This window comes from Protopterus annectens, chromosome 3.part0 (assembly GCF_019279795.1).
Source record: "Protopterus annectens isolate FY-2018-M chromosome 3.part0, PAN1.0, whole genome shotgun sequence".
Taxonomy (NCBI): Eukaryota; Metazoa; Chordata; order Ceratodontiformes; family Protopteridae; genus Protopterus; species Protopterus annectens.
Window position 1 is genome coordinate 616953946 of NC_056731.1, and position 16463 is coordinate 616970408.

The window sequence follows — 16463 nt, forward strand, 5'->3', positions numbered from 1 at the left end:
ACAAAACAGAAAGTGAGAAAAAGAAGTTATGTACTTACCATAACGTTCCATCTGTGTTGTTGATCTTCATTCATTCATTACTGATGGGTATCGATTCCGTCCTCGGTACCAAGTTGGCCATTATAACAAGCTCATGCCAGCCAAAAATGTCTCAAGCTAAGTTTACCCATAGTGTCCCTCTCCCTACCATCTCAGACTGAGTTTGCCTGCAAGAAAAAAAGTGGAGGCTTTATCTAAGCAAATTCCTTATCACAGAGCTTGGACCAAATCCAAACCTCCAGGACTCTTTCGGAGGGGGGGAAGGAGGGTAGGATGTAATGAATGAATGAAGATCAACAACACAGATGGAATGTTACTGTAAGAACATAACTTCTTTATCTGATGTTGTTAATCTTCATTCATTCATTATTGATGTGACTGAGTACCTAGCTACTTTATGTCCTGGGAGGCCCTGTGGAAGGATATTCCTAAGCACCACTGAACGAAAGGATGCTCTCCCCCTGGAGACCAAGTCCAATTTGTAATGAGTGATAAAGGTATGAGAAGTAGCCCATGTTGCTGCTGCACAAATGTCATCCATGGAAGCTTTTGAATGGAAGGCAACAGATGTCACAACTGATCTGGTTATATGTGCTTTGACCTTAGTTGGTAGAAGAATGTTGTTTTGTTGGTAGATAAAGGAAATACAATCTCTCAGACATTTAGCTAAAGCTGCTTTAGAAACATATTTTCCCAATTTTGGTCCAGAGAAGGATATAAATAATTGGTCAGAGTTCCGTAGTGATTTAGTCCTGTCCAAGTAGAAATGTAATTACCAATGCACATCAAGCAATATTCTCCTTTATTAGAAAAGTTGGGAAAGAAGGCTGGCAGGTCAATTGTTTGATTAATAGTCAAATTTGAAATAACTCTGGGTAGGAAGGAGGGATTAGTCCAGAGTGATACTCTGTCTTTATGGAAAACCATGTAAGGATGTTTTATGCACAAAGCTTGCAGTTGATATTCATCTTGCTGAGGTAATAGCTACCAAGCATAAAGTTTTCCAAGATAAAAATTTCAGCAGCAGGCTCAAAAGGAGGACAAGTCAAGGATTGTAGCACCAGTGTCAAATTCCAAGGTTCGACTGGCTCTTTGAAGGGTGGTCTAATGTGCATGACACCTTTGAAAAAGGTTTTACCGAAACATGAGATATCAAGGGCGAGTTCTGGCAGCCATTGTGGAAGTTTAAGATAGCCAGCAGGTGTACTCAAATGGAAGCTGCCACTCCCGAATGGAGGAGGTTTGATAAATAGTCCAGTACAGAACCCACTGGGGCTGAGAAGGGGTCAAGTCTTTTCTCTCAAGACCAAATTATGAATCTTCTCCATTTGCTAAGATAAAGTTTACTGGTGGATGGTTTGTCGGCAGCCAAAAGAATGTTTGGTACAGGGGAGGATAAATTATTATGCCTGGCAATTACTGGAATTGGAGGAGCCAAGCTGTCAGCTTGAGACTCATTATGTTCAGATGGATCAACCCTTGCGGGTGTGATAGCAATTCCGGAGTTTGATCCAGAATCCATGGGCAGTGGACTAGGTGAGGCCAAAGGAAGGGAAACCAAACTTGTCGGGGCCAATAGGGAGCAATGAGGATCACTCTGCTTCTCAACCAAAGAGCTTTCTTTAGGAATTGCAGGATCAGAGGAAGAGGGGGATAGGCATAAAGAAGTCCCGTGGGCCAATCGTGTATTAGAGCATCTCTTGGGTACTCCCCCTGAGGGGGATCAGGGCAATGTAGCTGCTGTATTTGTGGTTTGCCGGGGATGTAAATAGATTGCAGCAAGGCTGGCCCCAGTGACTGAAGATCTTTGTCGCTATGACACCGTTGAGGGACCACTCGTGAGGCAGGAGAATGCATCTGCTCAGCTTGTCTGCAATTACGTTGGAATCCCTGGGAATGTGCATTGCTATCAGAAAGCAGTTGGAAGATATAACCCATTGCCAAATTCTCATGGCTTCTTGACACAAATGGAAGGATTTGGTTCCCCCTTGTTTGTTGATATACCAGACTACGGACATGTTGTCCAACTCGATAGCAATTGTTCCTGATGGGAGAACAGATTGGAATGGTTGCAATGCAAGAAGTACTGCCCTCAATTCCAGAACATGGATATGCAAGTTGACCTCCATGGAGGACCAAGTGCCTTGGATTGTCTTTCCCTGGAAATGCCCCCACCCCCACCCCCACCCCATCAAAGAAGCGTCCATGGTCACTATGACCTTGGGCTGAGAGGGGGAGAAAGGACGACTCCATAGGTCTTTTACTGGCTTCATCCACCAAATTAAGCCTTGTTTACATCGATTTGTTATGTGGATCTGAAAGGACATAGGATGAGTTAGAGGGGACCATTGTGCTGCTAATAGCCATTGTAGGAGTCTCATGTGTAGTCTTGCTAGGTGAACTATAATAATCAATGCTGCCATCGATCATAGTAGCTGAAGGACTGCACGAGCTGAAACCTTGTCCTGAATCTGGAGTTGAGACCTTAGTCTTTGTAACCTGTGAAGTGGAAGGGTAACTAGGCAAGACTGAGTGTCAAAAGTTGCTCCTATGAATTCCAGATTTTGAGTAGGAGTCAGTTTGGACTTTTCTTTGTTTAGTGAGATCCCTAAGGATCTTGCTAGCTTTAGGGTGTAATGTAAGGCTGTAATCAGCAGATGCTTGGTAGGGACGGTAAGGAGCCAATCGTCTAAATACAGAAACACCTGGAATCCGTGCAGTCTCAAGTGAGCTGTTACCACTGTCATGCATTTGATGAACTCTCTGGGGGCCATAGAGAGACCAAAGAGCATCACTTGGAACTGGTAGTGATTGGCTCCCAGCTGGAAGAGGAAGAACCTCCTGGAGCATTTGTCCATTTTTTATGTGGTAATACACATCCTGAAGTTCTATCTAGCATATCCAATCGTCTTTCTCCAGAAATGGAAGGTAAGACTGAACCATGACCATCCAAATTTTGTCTGTCTAACAAACTTGTTTAGGATGCGTTGAGGTCCAAAATTGGCCTCCAGTCCCCTGTCATTTTTGGCACTAAAAAAACCTTGAGTAAAATTCATATTCTATCTGGTCTGGTGGGACTGCTTGGATGCCTCTTTTTAGAAGCAGCTTTTGTATTTCTTGAACTGCTGCTTCCCGTTGACTGGGAGGTATGTCAGGAATTTGCCTTTGCAGCATCAGGAAAGAATCAAAAGGGATGTGGTAACTTCTGGTAATTATCGTCTGCACCCAAGAATCTGTTGTTATGGATTGCCAGGCAAGGTGGTGCAGAGAGAATAGTCCCCCAACTGCTTCTAGAGGTAAGCAATTGGGCCACTCTTCAAGAGCACTGATAGGGCTGTCCAGAGAAACAGTCTCTAGATCCCTGATTACGTGGACCCCTCTGCCTCTGGAGGGCCATCTTCCTGATGAGTCCCCCCCTTTGCCCCAGGGACAAAACTCACCATGTGTGTCGTAGAAAGGACACTGGGCTTTCCTGTACTACATATTTCCACTCCTCTGATTCCTAGGAAAGGATCATCTGGGGGGTGGAAAAATGCACACCCATGGCAGACAAGGTCTTGCCTTCTTTTTCACATCTGGCTAATGTGTCTTTTACCTTTGGGCCAAAAAAAGAGGAAGCTTCCATGGGAGCGTTGAGAAAGGAAGACTTAAAAAGGTCTGCAAAATCACATAGGCACATCCAGGCATGATGTCTCATGACAACAGCTGCACCCGCTGCTCCAGCCGCCCCTTCGGTAGTATGAAAAATCAACTGCATGGACGAGTTAGATATAGACTCCAGGGAAGCAGGCTGTGAAGCAACTTCATCAGATACTGCTCCTGTTAGTGTTCCTGAGAGTTCTGTGATCAGGTCTCTCTGGAGATGGGTAAAATGTGCCAAGTAATTCAAGGACCGAATGGCAAATGTCGATGAGGCATATACCCGCTTCCCTAACCCGTCCATCGCCAGAGACTCCCTGTTTGGGGAATGGACAGTAGGACTCTCCTCTGCGAGTTCTTTCCTAGTGGGCATCACCACCACCATAGCATCTACTGGTATGCCTTTGGATCAATGGGAGTGATCCTCTGGAGGGGAGAGAATTTTGTCTGGTCTCCGGGGGGAAAGGTTCAACAGTGTCAGGATTCCTCCAGGCATGCTGCACAATGAGCTGAACTAGGTAATCTGCAGGTGGGGTCACCCAGGAAGTAGAGGGTCGAGCATGGAAAGCCTGCAAGAATACAGACTCTTGGGAAGAAGGGTTGGTGGGCTTCCAGTCTCCCTGCTGCTTTAAAATTTCTAGTATGTCTCCAAAGGAGACATCTTCAGGGGGAAACCGCGCAGACTCTTCCCCTTCATTATAATCTGTATCTTTGGTAGGGATTCTTCAGGGAAATCCACATGCTTCCTCTTTCATGATCTCTTATGGGGTAGCTCCTCAGTGGGGGCATCTGAAGAGGACTCCTAGGAGTGGGTGCCCTGTGGAAGGGTGTCTTAAGGTTCCCGTGATTAATATCCCAGAGTAGTGGACTGTGTCAGCTGCGGTTCAGGGGACATGTATATGTGGCATTCCGGCACCAAAGGAACCAGCTGAGAGCCTGCTGAGGTAAGGGCCCTCTACATCACCTGGAAAGCAGGCCCTCCCAAAGAGGGATGGGAGCCCAGAACCAAGAAAGACAACCTTGGAACTGGGGCTACACCCCACTCTGACAAGCCCATCCCCAAGGAAGGAGCCATGAGGGGACTCGGTGCCACCAAGACAACCAGAACCGTAGCAGACGGTGCCATAGAAAAAACAGGTGCCATACTAGGGGTCATGGTGCCAACAGACCAGTCATGATCCCGAGGATGAGTTGGCTCAGATTGAGTTGAGGACCATAGGGTAGTTTCTGGAGCCATGGTAAGATCTACCAATGGAACAGAAGAATCTGGATCCAGTATGGGTGTCAGTGCTGAGGGCTCCGATACCTCCAAGGAGATCGAAGGAGGAATATATGTTGGAGTCTGTGGAGAAAATTCTTTGGCTTTGGGTGGGAGGGAGGATTTAGAAGGAGTTAAAATTCCTCTGGCTGCCAGGAGCTGATCCACGAGTCTCACTACATTGAGTTTGGAAAGGCTCCTGGAGGAGCGGGTTGACATGCCAGATGGAGAAGCAGGGCATTCTAGAAAGGGACTTAATTGTTGTCTGAAAAAGGGATCTACCATCGGGGAGTATCAGGTCCAAGGTAAGATTTTGCCCTTCGGCATCATGGTCAAAGGACCAGTAGGTTGCGTAGGGGGGGTAGTGACCTGAATTGGGGAGACTATTTTTGGTGCCAAGAGCGTCATCGGTACCATAATAGAGGTTGGTACCATAGGAATTGAAGTCTTAGATGGTTCCATAATCAAGGACAGCACCGTAGAAGGGGTTACAGGTCCCGGTGCCGAGGACGACACCATAGAAGGGGTTTGACGCCCAGGTGTTGAGACTGCAGAAGGTAATTTAGGAAGTTTTGCCTTTGGTTCCATGGGGGACTTAACGTATTTAGTCTCACTGGTATGTGGAGAGGAAGGTACAGATTGACTCCTCTTTTTATGTTCCTTCTTAGGAGGGGTTGAACCCTCCACCTCAGATAGAGCCTCAGAGAAAGGCGTTTTTAGGAGACCTTTCAATATTAAGTTATTCTTCCTCTCAGTCAAAGTGTGGGCGCTAAAGCCCTTACATAACTTGCATGGAGGTTGAACTTTCAAGTGCAGTACCCCAAGACAATAAACACAGGACAAATGTCATTCAGAATTCTGCATTTTCCTGCCACACTGATCACAATTCTTACAGCCTGTGGTCCCCTTCTTATCAGCCATCATCAACAATTCAAGAAACAAATCAACAATGAAGGAAAGGCCCTGTCAGAATAATAGTATATGAAGCAGGCACACACACAGTCAAGAAAAGGAAGGACTGATTTTTTTTGTTGTTGTTATTATTACCAACAATGGTAATGAAGAAATACCCAATGGGTAAAGGGAAGGAAAGGAGGGGGAGGGAATACCAGCAATGGTATTAGAGATTACCACAGAGGTTAGGGAGGCCTGTACCAACAACAGGTAGCAAGGGTAAGCAAACTATAAATGACTAATATTAAGGTAGAAAAATCTCAAAGTAGAGAAAAAATTATCTAAGTTGAAATATAAGTTCAAACCACTTAGCTTGAGAGCTGGCCTGACGCATCTTGATACTCTACATGGCAAACAAGATCTGAGGTGATAGGGAGAGGGGCACTATGGGTAAGCTTAGCTTGAGAGTTTTTTGGCTGGCATGAGCTTGTTATAACAGCCGACTAAGTTCCGAGGATGAAACCGATACCCATCAGTAATGAATGAATGAATGAAGATTAACAACATCAGATCATGATTTTAATTTTGAATAATTGAATTTCCAAAATTTTAGACTTGCAATAAGGGCTCTCGTTTGGTATAGAAAGAGCTCATAAGGCAACTGGTAAGCCAGTGCCCACATCCCCCACAGCAACACCGAGATCTACTGTTGTAAAATTCCTCTCTTGTCTTGATAAGGGACTAGTGTTAAAAACAGCTTGGAGGAAAGCCCTATTAAAATTTAACCAACACCCCATTAGATTTGACAATGACTACTCTGTGAGAAATCTGGAACAGAGGAAGAAATGTTGGCCACTGGTTAAACATCTGAAACAAAACAACATCAGAGCCCAAATAATGTATCCAGCAAAAATCAAACTGCACCTTTCTTCTGGTACAAAAATCTTTAACAACCTGGATGAAGCTATCTCCTTTATAACAAACAGTAATCTAACAACCATCCCAGAGGATATGGACCTTTCTCGATCTTCTTTAGAGAACATCTGTGAAAAATACATGGAATGATGTCAAAAAGAAGAAACAAAAGCTCAGAGTTCAGCTGCCACAACAAGTTCATCTCTCAAAGAAATCAACTGGTAAATAAATAATCAAATCTTGTTCTTTTTTTTTTTGTCAGTGATTAATGTCTCTTAGTTCATACTTACTGCACCATTATGGTTATTAATGCTGTTTAAATATCATTTAATACATAGAGCAAATAGTTACCTTACAGCAATAATATTAAGGAATTGTTTAAAAAAGTTTAATCTCAATGCATACTGAGATATTTTATAGCCAAAAAGAAAACAAAAACAAATCTGAGTTGATTTCCAAATAAGGCACTATTAGTAAATCTAATATGTGCAGCTGCTTCTTTAAGTGAGTTGGGGGAGGGCTCCATGCTGCACACATGTATAAATCTTTATTAAAGAACTAATGCAGCTTGTTTAACCAACTACATAATAAAAAGTGTCACAATAACTTAATTCCATTAGGTAATTTGTGGGGTTTTTTTTTTCATTTATTTAACCTGAAATAACCAATTTAATGTTTTATTAATGTTAGAGTATCTGTTAGACTGTCTGAAACTGGGAAACAGCCACTATTAAAATGGCACACTTTTTTAGCTTTATTTTTCCCTTTTTTACCTCACTAAGTCATTTTTTACTCAAAGAATGTTGTTTAAATTTGAGATGAAACTTTTTCTGACATCAAGATGATCCTTGAGCTGTTTTTAAACTGCCTTGTCTTCCCTAAGGCTTCTGGGAGCTGTTGGTCTGTTCTGCTGTTTTACCCTACAGGAAGTGTAGGAAACAGTATTGGAGATGCACCCTTAGCTTCAAACTTCCTAATTAAAGCTGAAAATACTCAGAATGCTACATTTAAATAAGTTAGATTATTTTATTTATATAAAAGTTACTATTTTCAAGCTGATGTTTAGAAATTGGAAAATAGTTTAATATGATTACTCATTTAAATTAAAGCTGACAGAAACAAGTATAAGCCGAAATCAGTCCAAACTTAGAAACATAAATATTACACACAATTTAAAGTCCCTAGTAGTGTTTCCTGATTATGTAATACATGAAGACAGCAAACTGTGCAAGCTTTTGAGAACATTCTGTTATAACTGTACCCTCACTTTCAGTGCCAAGGAAGTTCTATTAGACTGAAAAAGTACAGTTTTGTACCTACCATAAATGTAGATGTTCGAGTGCGCATACAGCTGCAGTCATTACACTTGGGTTATCCTGCCATCAGGCGGGTCCTCGGTCAGCCGAATTCCAAAGTCTAGGTCCGGCATCGGTTGTCGTTGCTTCTTCTCTGACGTCAGTGCGGCAGGGGTATAAAAGAGGCAGCCAACGCCATTTTCTTCAGTTTTTCTTGCCCCAGATGTCAGGTGCCCCCAGAAAGGAAGGCAAAACATGATGTCATGCAAACATACATAAGTAGATAAATCAAAACAGTAGTTGCAAGCAAATACACCATAAAGGAAAACCCCAAATAGGTTGTATGTTAAAGGTGTTTGTCATAAGCCCTGTCCTAAGAGGGGATGGAGGGAGGGTAACCTGGACTGCAGCTGTATGCGCACTCAAACATCTACATTTATGGTAGGTACAAAACTGTACTATGTTCATCGTGCATACAGCTGCAGTCATCACACTTGGGTAGAATCCCAAAGCTAAGGAAGAGTGGCTGGTACTAAGAGGAATTAGGAGGGGCTAGAATGCCCTGCAGGACTGCTGTGGCAAAGCCCACGCTAGATTTTGATTATAGTGGAAGGTGGTAGTGTTTGGAGAAAGTGTGCACTGAACTCCAAGTAGCTGCTTCCAAAATGTCCTTGGTAGGGACCCCCCCTGAGGAAAGCTGCTGAGGTAGCTGTAGCCCTGGTGGAGTGGGATATGATGTATAAAGGCACTGATTTTCCATGAAATGAATAACAAAAGCGTATGCAGTGGGCTATCCATTTTGAAATAGTCTGTTTGGAAATAGCCTTTCCTTGAGCACCTGTAGCATAGGACACAAAGAGCTGCTCAGATTTTCTGAACGACTTTGTTCTGTCCAAGTAATAACAAAGCTGCCTGTGAATGTCCAAGGAATGTAGTAGCCTCTCTCCTTTGTTCTGTGGGTTTGGATAAAAGGTAGGTAAATGAATAGACTGATTCAAAGCCACACTGGATACTACCTTTGACATGAAGGTAGGGTTGGTTCGTAAGGAAACCGTGTCCTGATGGAAGATGATGAATGGTTGCACAGCCATGAGGGCCTGTAGCTCCAAAACCCTGCGTGCTGAGGTAATAGCCAGAAGGAAGGCTGTTTTCCATGACAAGTATTGTAGCTCTGCTGAAGAAGCCGGCTCAAAAGGAGGCAGTGTCAGCTTCTCCAATACAAAGTTGAGGTCCCAAGCTGGAGCTGGTGGTTTCCGTGGGGGTTTTATATTTTTTGCCCCTCTGAGGAACTGCCTTAATAGAGGATGTGAGAATAAGGGAGGATCCGTATTGTATTGTGCTGAAATGGCTGAAGCGTGGATCTTGATGGAAGGGAAGGAGAGGCCACCGTTTAACATCTCAGTTAGGTACTGTAAAATCTGAGGTATATTTATTACCCAAGGATTCTGACCCTTTTCTTGATTCCAGGAACAAAATCGTTTCCATTTGGCGGAGTAGGTTTTTCTAGTGGAGGGTCTCCTGGCCTCCAAGATGACATCCCGTACCTCCTTGGAGAGGAGAGTTTGTTGGTAAACTAAGGCATTCTCCATGCAGCTAGATTTAGCATTCTGAGCTGGCTGTGAAGGGTCTTGTAGTTGTACTGGGACAACAGAAGAGGAACTTGAGGAAGGATCCATGGTGGTGAGTGTGACAGGCTCTTTAGGAGAGGATACCAGTGCTGTCATGGCCAGTCTGGAGCAATGAGAATCATTTGTGGCCTCTCTGCTCTGGTTTTTAGTAGGACTTTGGCCAGTAGAGGTAGAGGCAGGAAGGCATAGACTGTCAATGCTGTCCAATTGAAAGAGAGTGCGTCCACTTTCCAGGCCTGTGGATGATAGGTCCTTGAGCAGAATTTTTCCAACTGGTAATTTCTGTGGGTAGCAAATAGATCTATGTCTGGCTGTCCCCATGCCTGAGTTATCTTTGAGAAGACTTGAGGATGCAATTTCCATTCGTGTGGGTCTGTCATTTTTCTGCTTAAGTTGTCTGCTAGTGTGTTTTCCTTCCCTGGCAGGAATTGTGCCTGTAGTTGAATTTGTAATTCCAGTGTTGTGTTCCACAGGGTCATGGCTTGCCTGCACAGGTGGTATGAATGCGTTCCCCCTGTTTGTTTATGTACCACATGACTGTGGTGTTGTCTGTCCTTATTAATAGCTGGCCTGGATGCAGTAGGTCTTTGAAGGTCATAAGAGCATTTTGCACGGCTAGCATCTCCTTTTGGTTGATGTGTAGGTGCATCTCTTTTTGGGACCATTTTCCCTGAATACACTGACCTGCCATGTGTGCTCCCCAGGCGTAGTCTGAGGCGTCTGTTGTGATGATTTGAGTTGCTTGTGGTAAACAGAAAGGAAGACCTGTGTTTCTTTGGCATGCTTGAGCCCACCACAAAAATTCCTTTTGAAGGCATGGAATGAGTGGTATAATTGTTTCCAAGCTGTGGCTGTGCTGACACCATACATTTTTTAGGTACCATTGTAGTTTCCTCATATGCAGCTTTGCAAATGGTATTAGTAGGATGCAAGATGCCATGAACCCCAGAGCCTGCAGGATTTTCCTTGCAGTTAGCCTGGTTAAAGTTGCCATTTTGTTGTAGTATTGAGACAGTTGCCCTTGTTTGTCTGGCGTGAGGTAGGCCATATGGGTTGTTGTATTTAAGCTGGCACCCAGGAAAATTATCTGTTGAGAAGGTATTCGTTTTGATTTATTTTTGTTCACTGTGTACCCCAGGCAGTTTAACAGATTTATTACAAACGCAAGATGTTGCAATAGGAGTTCCTTTCTGTCTGCTTGGATCAGGCAGTTGTCCAGATATGGGTAGATTTGGATTCCTCGTTGTCTGCAGAAGGCAATTACTGATGCCAGGCATTTCGTAAACACTCTGGGTGCAGTAGATAAGCCAAAGGGCAATGCAGAGAATTGGTAATGGGTTGAACCTGCAAGAAATCTGAGGTATCTTCTGCAATCTTGTCTGATAGGGACATGCAGGTATGCCTCCTTGAGGTCCAACATTACCAGCCAAGACTCCTTGCCCAGCATGGGAAGAAGCTGCTGTAATGTGAGCATCTTGAATTTTGGTACCTCTAGATATGTGTTTAGAATAGATAAGTCCAAGATGGGTCTCCAATCTTTGTCCTTCCTTGGTACCAGAAATAGCCTTGAATAAAAACCATGACCTTGTTCTTTTGCAGGTACCTCTTGAATTGCTTTCATATCCATGAGAGCGGAAATTTGCCTTTGTGCCTCTGCCCATTGATTTTGTGGCAGGTTTGGCATGCCTCTCATTTTTGGAAGGGTGTGAAAGTGGAACCTGTAGCCTCTGTCTATAATATCCAGAATCCATTTGTCCTATGTAACAATGTGCCAGGTTTTTGAAAATAAGGCCAGTTTTCCACCCAAAGGTGCTGCCATTATATCTTTGTTTGGCAGGCACAGGGGAAAGTCATTGCATCTGTTTCCTAAATGACTGTGGTCTGTCTTCTCCACCTCTGGGGGTTGGTGTTTGACACTGTCGAGCTCTGTAAGATCCTTGAGGTTTTCCTCTGCCCCGTGGGCGTCTGTATCTGCCCCTTTGGGGTCTGTCCGTGGCTGGAAAGGACCAATTTTTTGAAGGCCAGTTTCTGCTGAAGCGTGGAGGCTGCACCTGCAAGAAATCTTTAACTGTTTGCATAGATTTCGCCTTTTCCTCCATTTTCTTTAGTACCTTCTCAGCTTTAACACCGAGCAATACATCTTTTTGTAGTGGTGCATCTAATAACTTTGCTTTGACATGATCTGGTAAGGTTTGCTCTTTGAGCCAAGCATACCTACGTATGACAGACCCTGTGACAGCGGCTCTGCATGAGGCCTCTTAAGCATCAAAACCACACTGCAATGTATGTTTCCCCACTTGTTCTGCTCCATGCAACAAATCCTGCAACTCTTTCAAGTCTGGTTGTTCTGTCTGTGTCATTTTGCCTTTCAGCTGAGATAGCAAGAACTGTTGGTATTTTAACATATGGAATTGACAGTTTAATGCCCTCATGGTTAAAGTGGCTGATGTATACACCTTTTCCCCCCACCTTTCTAATGCTCTAGAATCTCTCTCTGAAGGCAAAGGGTTTTTAGCAGTAGAGGCCTTAATCCCCTTGGGACCCTGTGAAATTGTTTCTGGGTCAGCAGTATGGCTTTTATAAAGGAACTGTTGAGAATCAGGAACCCGGTAATATCTGTCTGGTTTAACAGGGGCTGGAGGTAATGAGTCTGGGTTAAGACTGGCTTCTGCGTACACATCATCCAAAATATCTAAGACAGGAGGAATAGCCAGGGTCCTATGCTGGGGAAGTAGTAGAAATTCCCTGAGCCTTTTATTGGAATCTGAGTAATTTTGGCCTTCCCAGTGGAAGTGCTCTCTCAGTGTATGCAGGGTTTCCCCAAAAGAGAAGTCCTCAGGGGGGGAGACCGAGGGAATAGACTCCTCAGCATCCAAGTCTTCAAATGGGGAATAGGTGTAATCCTGGTCCTCAGAATGGTCTGAAGTAATAGAAGCCTGGTCTGAGGAAGGGTAGTCTTCCTCCAACCTGGGTCTTTTGTCTGAGGGGGGTTGAGAATCCCTGATGAGAGTAATCAAATCCTCAGCCATTTTAAGCATCTGTTTTTTAGGCATGGGGCCTTGAGAGGGGGTCTGAGGCCCTTGTTTTTTAATTTTCATTGCAGCTTTAGACTTAGTGAATGATTTAAAAGAGGAGGTGGTAGGCCTGAAAACGCCTTCAGAAATGGCAGGCCTCGCTGAAATTTTGTTTTCCCCGCCAAGAGTGGCGTCGGTATCTGCAGTGGGAATGGAGACCAAGGATCCTGCGGCCTCGGGTACTGAAGTCGCCGGTAAAATAGTTTCATCGGTAGTCAGGGGCTGCGTAGGCACCTCGCTGAGAACCGGAGAACCGGTAGTCGGCCTAAGCGTGATCTCAGTACTCGGTGCAGGCCTCGGATGCCTATCCTTATCCTTGCGTCTTTTGCCTAAAACTGACGTCGGAGCATCCGACGACATGATATAATTAAATTTTTTGCCAAAATAATGAAGGGCGAACTCCGCCCAGCGCTTAATAGTGCGCTTGTTAAACCTAGCACAAAAACGGCAGGCCGAGACGTCGTGGTCTGGCCCTAAGCAAGGTATACAGTAAGAGTGAAAATCCTTATGCGGTATTTGCTTCCCACAAGAAATGCAATTATTAACTTTGTCTGACATTGGTCTGAGGCAAGAAAAGTTTCCCCAACGGGGTACTTAGCTTTAAAGAAGACTTTGGCTGAAATACTGGTCGTAAATCTCAGGAGCTGGCCGACCGGCACTTGTGAACTGCTTCTGCTTCGGGCACCGCGCGGCAAGAAAGACTGAAGAAAATGGCGTTGGCTGCCTCTTTTATACCCCTGCCGCACTGACGTCAGGGAAGAAGCGACGACAACCGACGCCGGACCTAGACTTTGGAATTCGGCCGACCGAGGACCCGCCTGATGGCAGGATAACCCAAGTGTGATGACTGCAGCTATATGCACAATGAACATCAAGTAAAGAGTATTTGTACAGCAGAACCTGATTAACATTTTTTTCATATTGCTCCATGAGACTAGAGGGTTTATATGGGAGTCATCTGATAATATTTTTGACTAGAAGGCGTTATAGTTTTGCTAACTGTAGACATTAAGGCAGTTACATGCAAAACAAAAAAAAACATGCTTTATTACTGTGGGGATAAGAACATGTGGTGAGATGGTCCTGGATTCCACTTTTAAACAGCCCTTGTCAGAATCTTTTGCTGACAGCTCTTAAGGTGAATAAGCACACAGTTAAATGTGATTATGATACTGTAGATAGCTGCACTAAGATAGTGGCCTCAGATCCAGTCTGGTTGGCAGATTTTGGCTATACAGAAACTTTTATAACTGTAAGAATCGGTTCCCTATTAAGTAAGCAAATGCTTAATATAGTGAACGCTGTTTAATCGACAGCTAAATGTCAAAATGGCAAAATCCTGAAGACATGGAACAGCGATTTTTTTCCCAGGGGAAAAAAAAAACAATGGTCTGTTTTCGGGACTTTGCCATTTCCTCCACTGTGATGTAATCTTGGAGTTGGTATATTTAAGTAGGGGTGTGTGGGGAGCACAGCCCCCTACATCGAGGGGTTTGGGGGCAAAGCCCCCCACTTTATTTTGTGCTTGGGGTTTTTTTTGCGGAATATCACTGTTCCCTTTGGAATTTTGTGTTTTAGTTTTTTTTGGGTCGATTATACAGCATTCACTATTTTAAGCGTTTGCTGTTATAATATAGACCCTAAGAATCTTGAGCAAGAAAAACTTCTAAGAATCATCTGTCTTTTGTGAGGTGAATAAAAGGTGTAAACAACTAGATTTAACATAGATTAAAATACATGAGTTGACCTTTAAAGTCTCTGCTGGTAAACTTAAAAACTGCAAGCACTGTTAATACAACCTAGTTAATGATAAGGTTCCTTTCCTTAATGGACATATAATTTGCTTCTCTATTACAAACTTTGTTGCAATGTCTCTATTACATGTAAAGTATCTAAAGTGGCTACACTCCAACTGAGATTATTTAGAAAGCAAGAGCAAGTAAAGAAGACCTTGCAGAAGTAAAAGAAATACTATATAGATGCAAGATGAATGGTTAGAATATAACACATAAAGTATCTCCATCTACAAAGAAGATGAAATAGAGTGTGAGGTGAAGAAGTTTATTTTAATAATACAGGAAATGTAATCGTCACTAACCTTTACTTAACAATGCTTTGTAGCTATATGATGCTGTGTTATTACCATTATAAGAATAACCTATATGAAGTTTTCTTTTTGCAGTGTTGGTGAACAGTCAACATTAAGCACATTTTAATGCAGTCAACTCACTTTGATTTGGTCATTCACTACTTCTTGTTACAAATAATATAGATAACAATGTATTCAGACTTTTAATTCTATAAAAATAAATGCAGACCAACTTTATCTACTCATCTAAACAAAATGTACTTTAATATATTTCACCGAGGTAACTGTGAAGCCCCTTAATGTTAACCTAAAATAAATGTTTGGGAGCTTTTACTCTTACATCCAGCTTTTACTTGATTAGAATAATATAGCTGAACAAAACATTAGAGTCTTGAGATGAATAACTATGCTCAAGCAATTTTTATGCATTTTTATGTATGTATTACACTGTCCCAAAGATTTTTACAGAAGTTGTTACTTAATGAACATGTTTTTAAATATAAAATGAGAGGCTTTCAGTTGAACTGACATACACTCTAACTAGATATAAATGCCTGAGCCAGGCTACAGGCTGCTTTGATGTTCATTACTGTTGTTCACAATACTTTCTAATAGGTGGTGCAGCGTTAGCGTTGTTGCCTCACAGCAAGAGGTTCTCCCGTTCGATTCTCAGTTGGAGTGCGGGAAGTGCCTTCTGTGTGGAGTCTGCATGTCCTCCTCGCGGTTGGGTGAGCGTTCGAAAGACATGCATAAATGGGCGTGCCTTCGTTGAAGGTTGAACGTCGAGCTGGCACCAATCATTAGCGGACCGGAGTTCTGCTGTGGTGACCACTAACCGGGAAAAGCCGAAAGACAACAACATATATATATATATATATATATATATATAAATTATAAGAGGGGCACCCGACTTCCTTTTTACCTGTTCATTTTTGGATAACATAATTAAAATATTAATTCTTATTGACTAATTATTAGATAAAGATTTTGTACTTGTTTAAACTCATTCAATCTCATATAGTAATTCATGTCAAAGATAGGAACTTCAACATCCTGTATTACATATGTAACTTAAGATACTAATATATGTGCGTTTCTCCTTTTTCCTCACTACATTTTAACAACTTAATGGAAACTGTTCAATCAAGTGTATGTTTATAGTACAAGTCTCTTTACTAGTACATTTTACAGCTGATAGGTATGTTCATGATGAGTTGGGGAAGCAGTTTGCTTGATTTTATCTCATCTTTCAAACTGGGAATTCTTTTAATTCCATTTATGTGTTGGGGAAATACATTATTTGTTTCTCTATGTTTTAATGTGATTATTTTGTTGTTTTTTTCTGCACTTAGGCCTGATTATAATATACTACACATCATATTCACAGTCACAATTCTTGCAAACATGTGACTTAAACAACTCAAAGTTTGGAAGTCTCAAATTTTCATTGAATGCTTTGCGATAATAAAATCAATTATTACTGACCAGTGGATAAATTATTCCTATAACTCACCATGTCTTTGTCTCTAGCTTCACTTAATATAAATAGCATCAATAATTCAAATATGAGGTCAAACCTTTTGAGATACCTTAACTTAAACAAACCACAAATAGTATTCCTACAAGAAACCC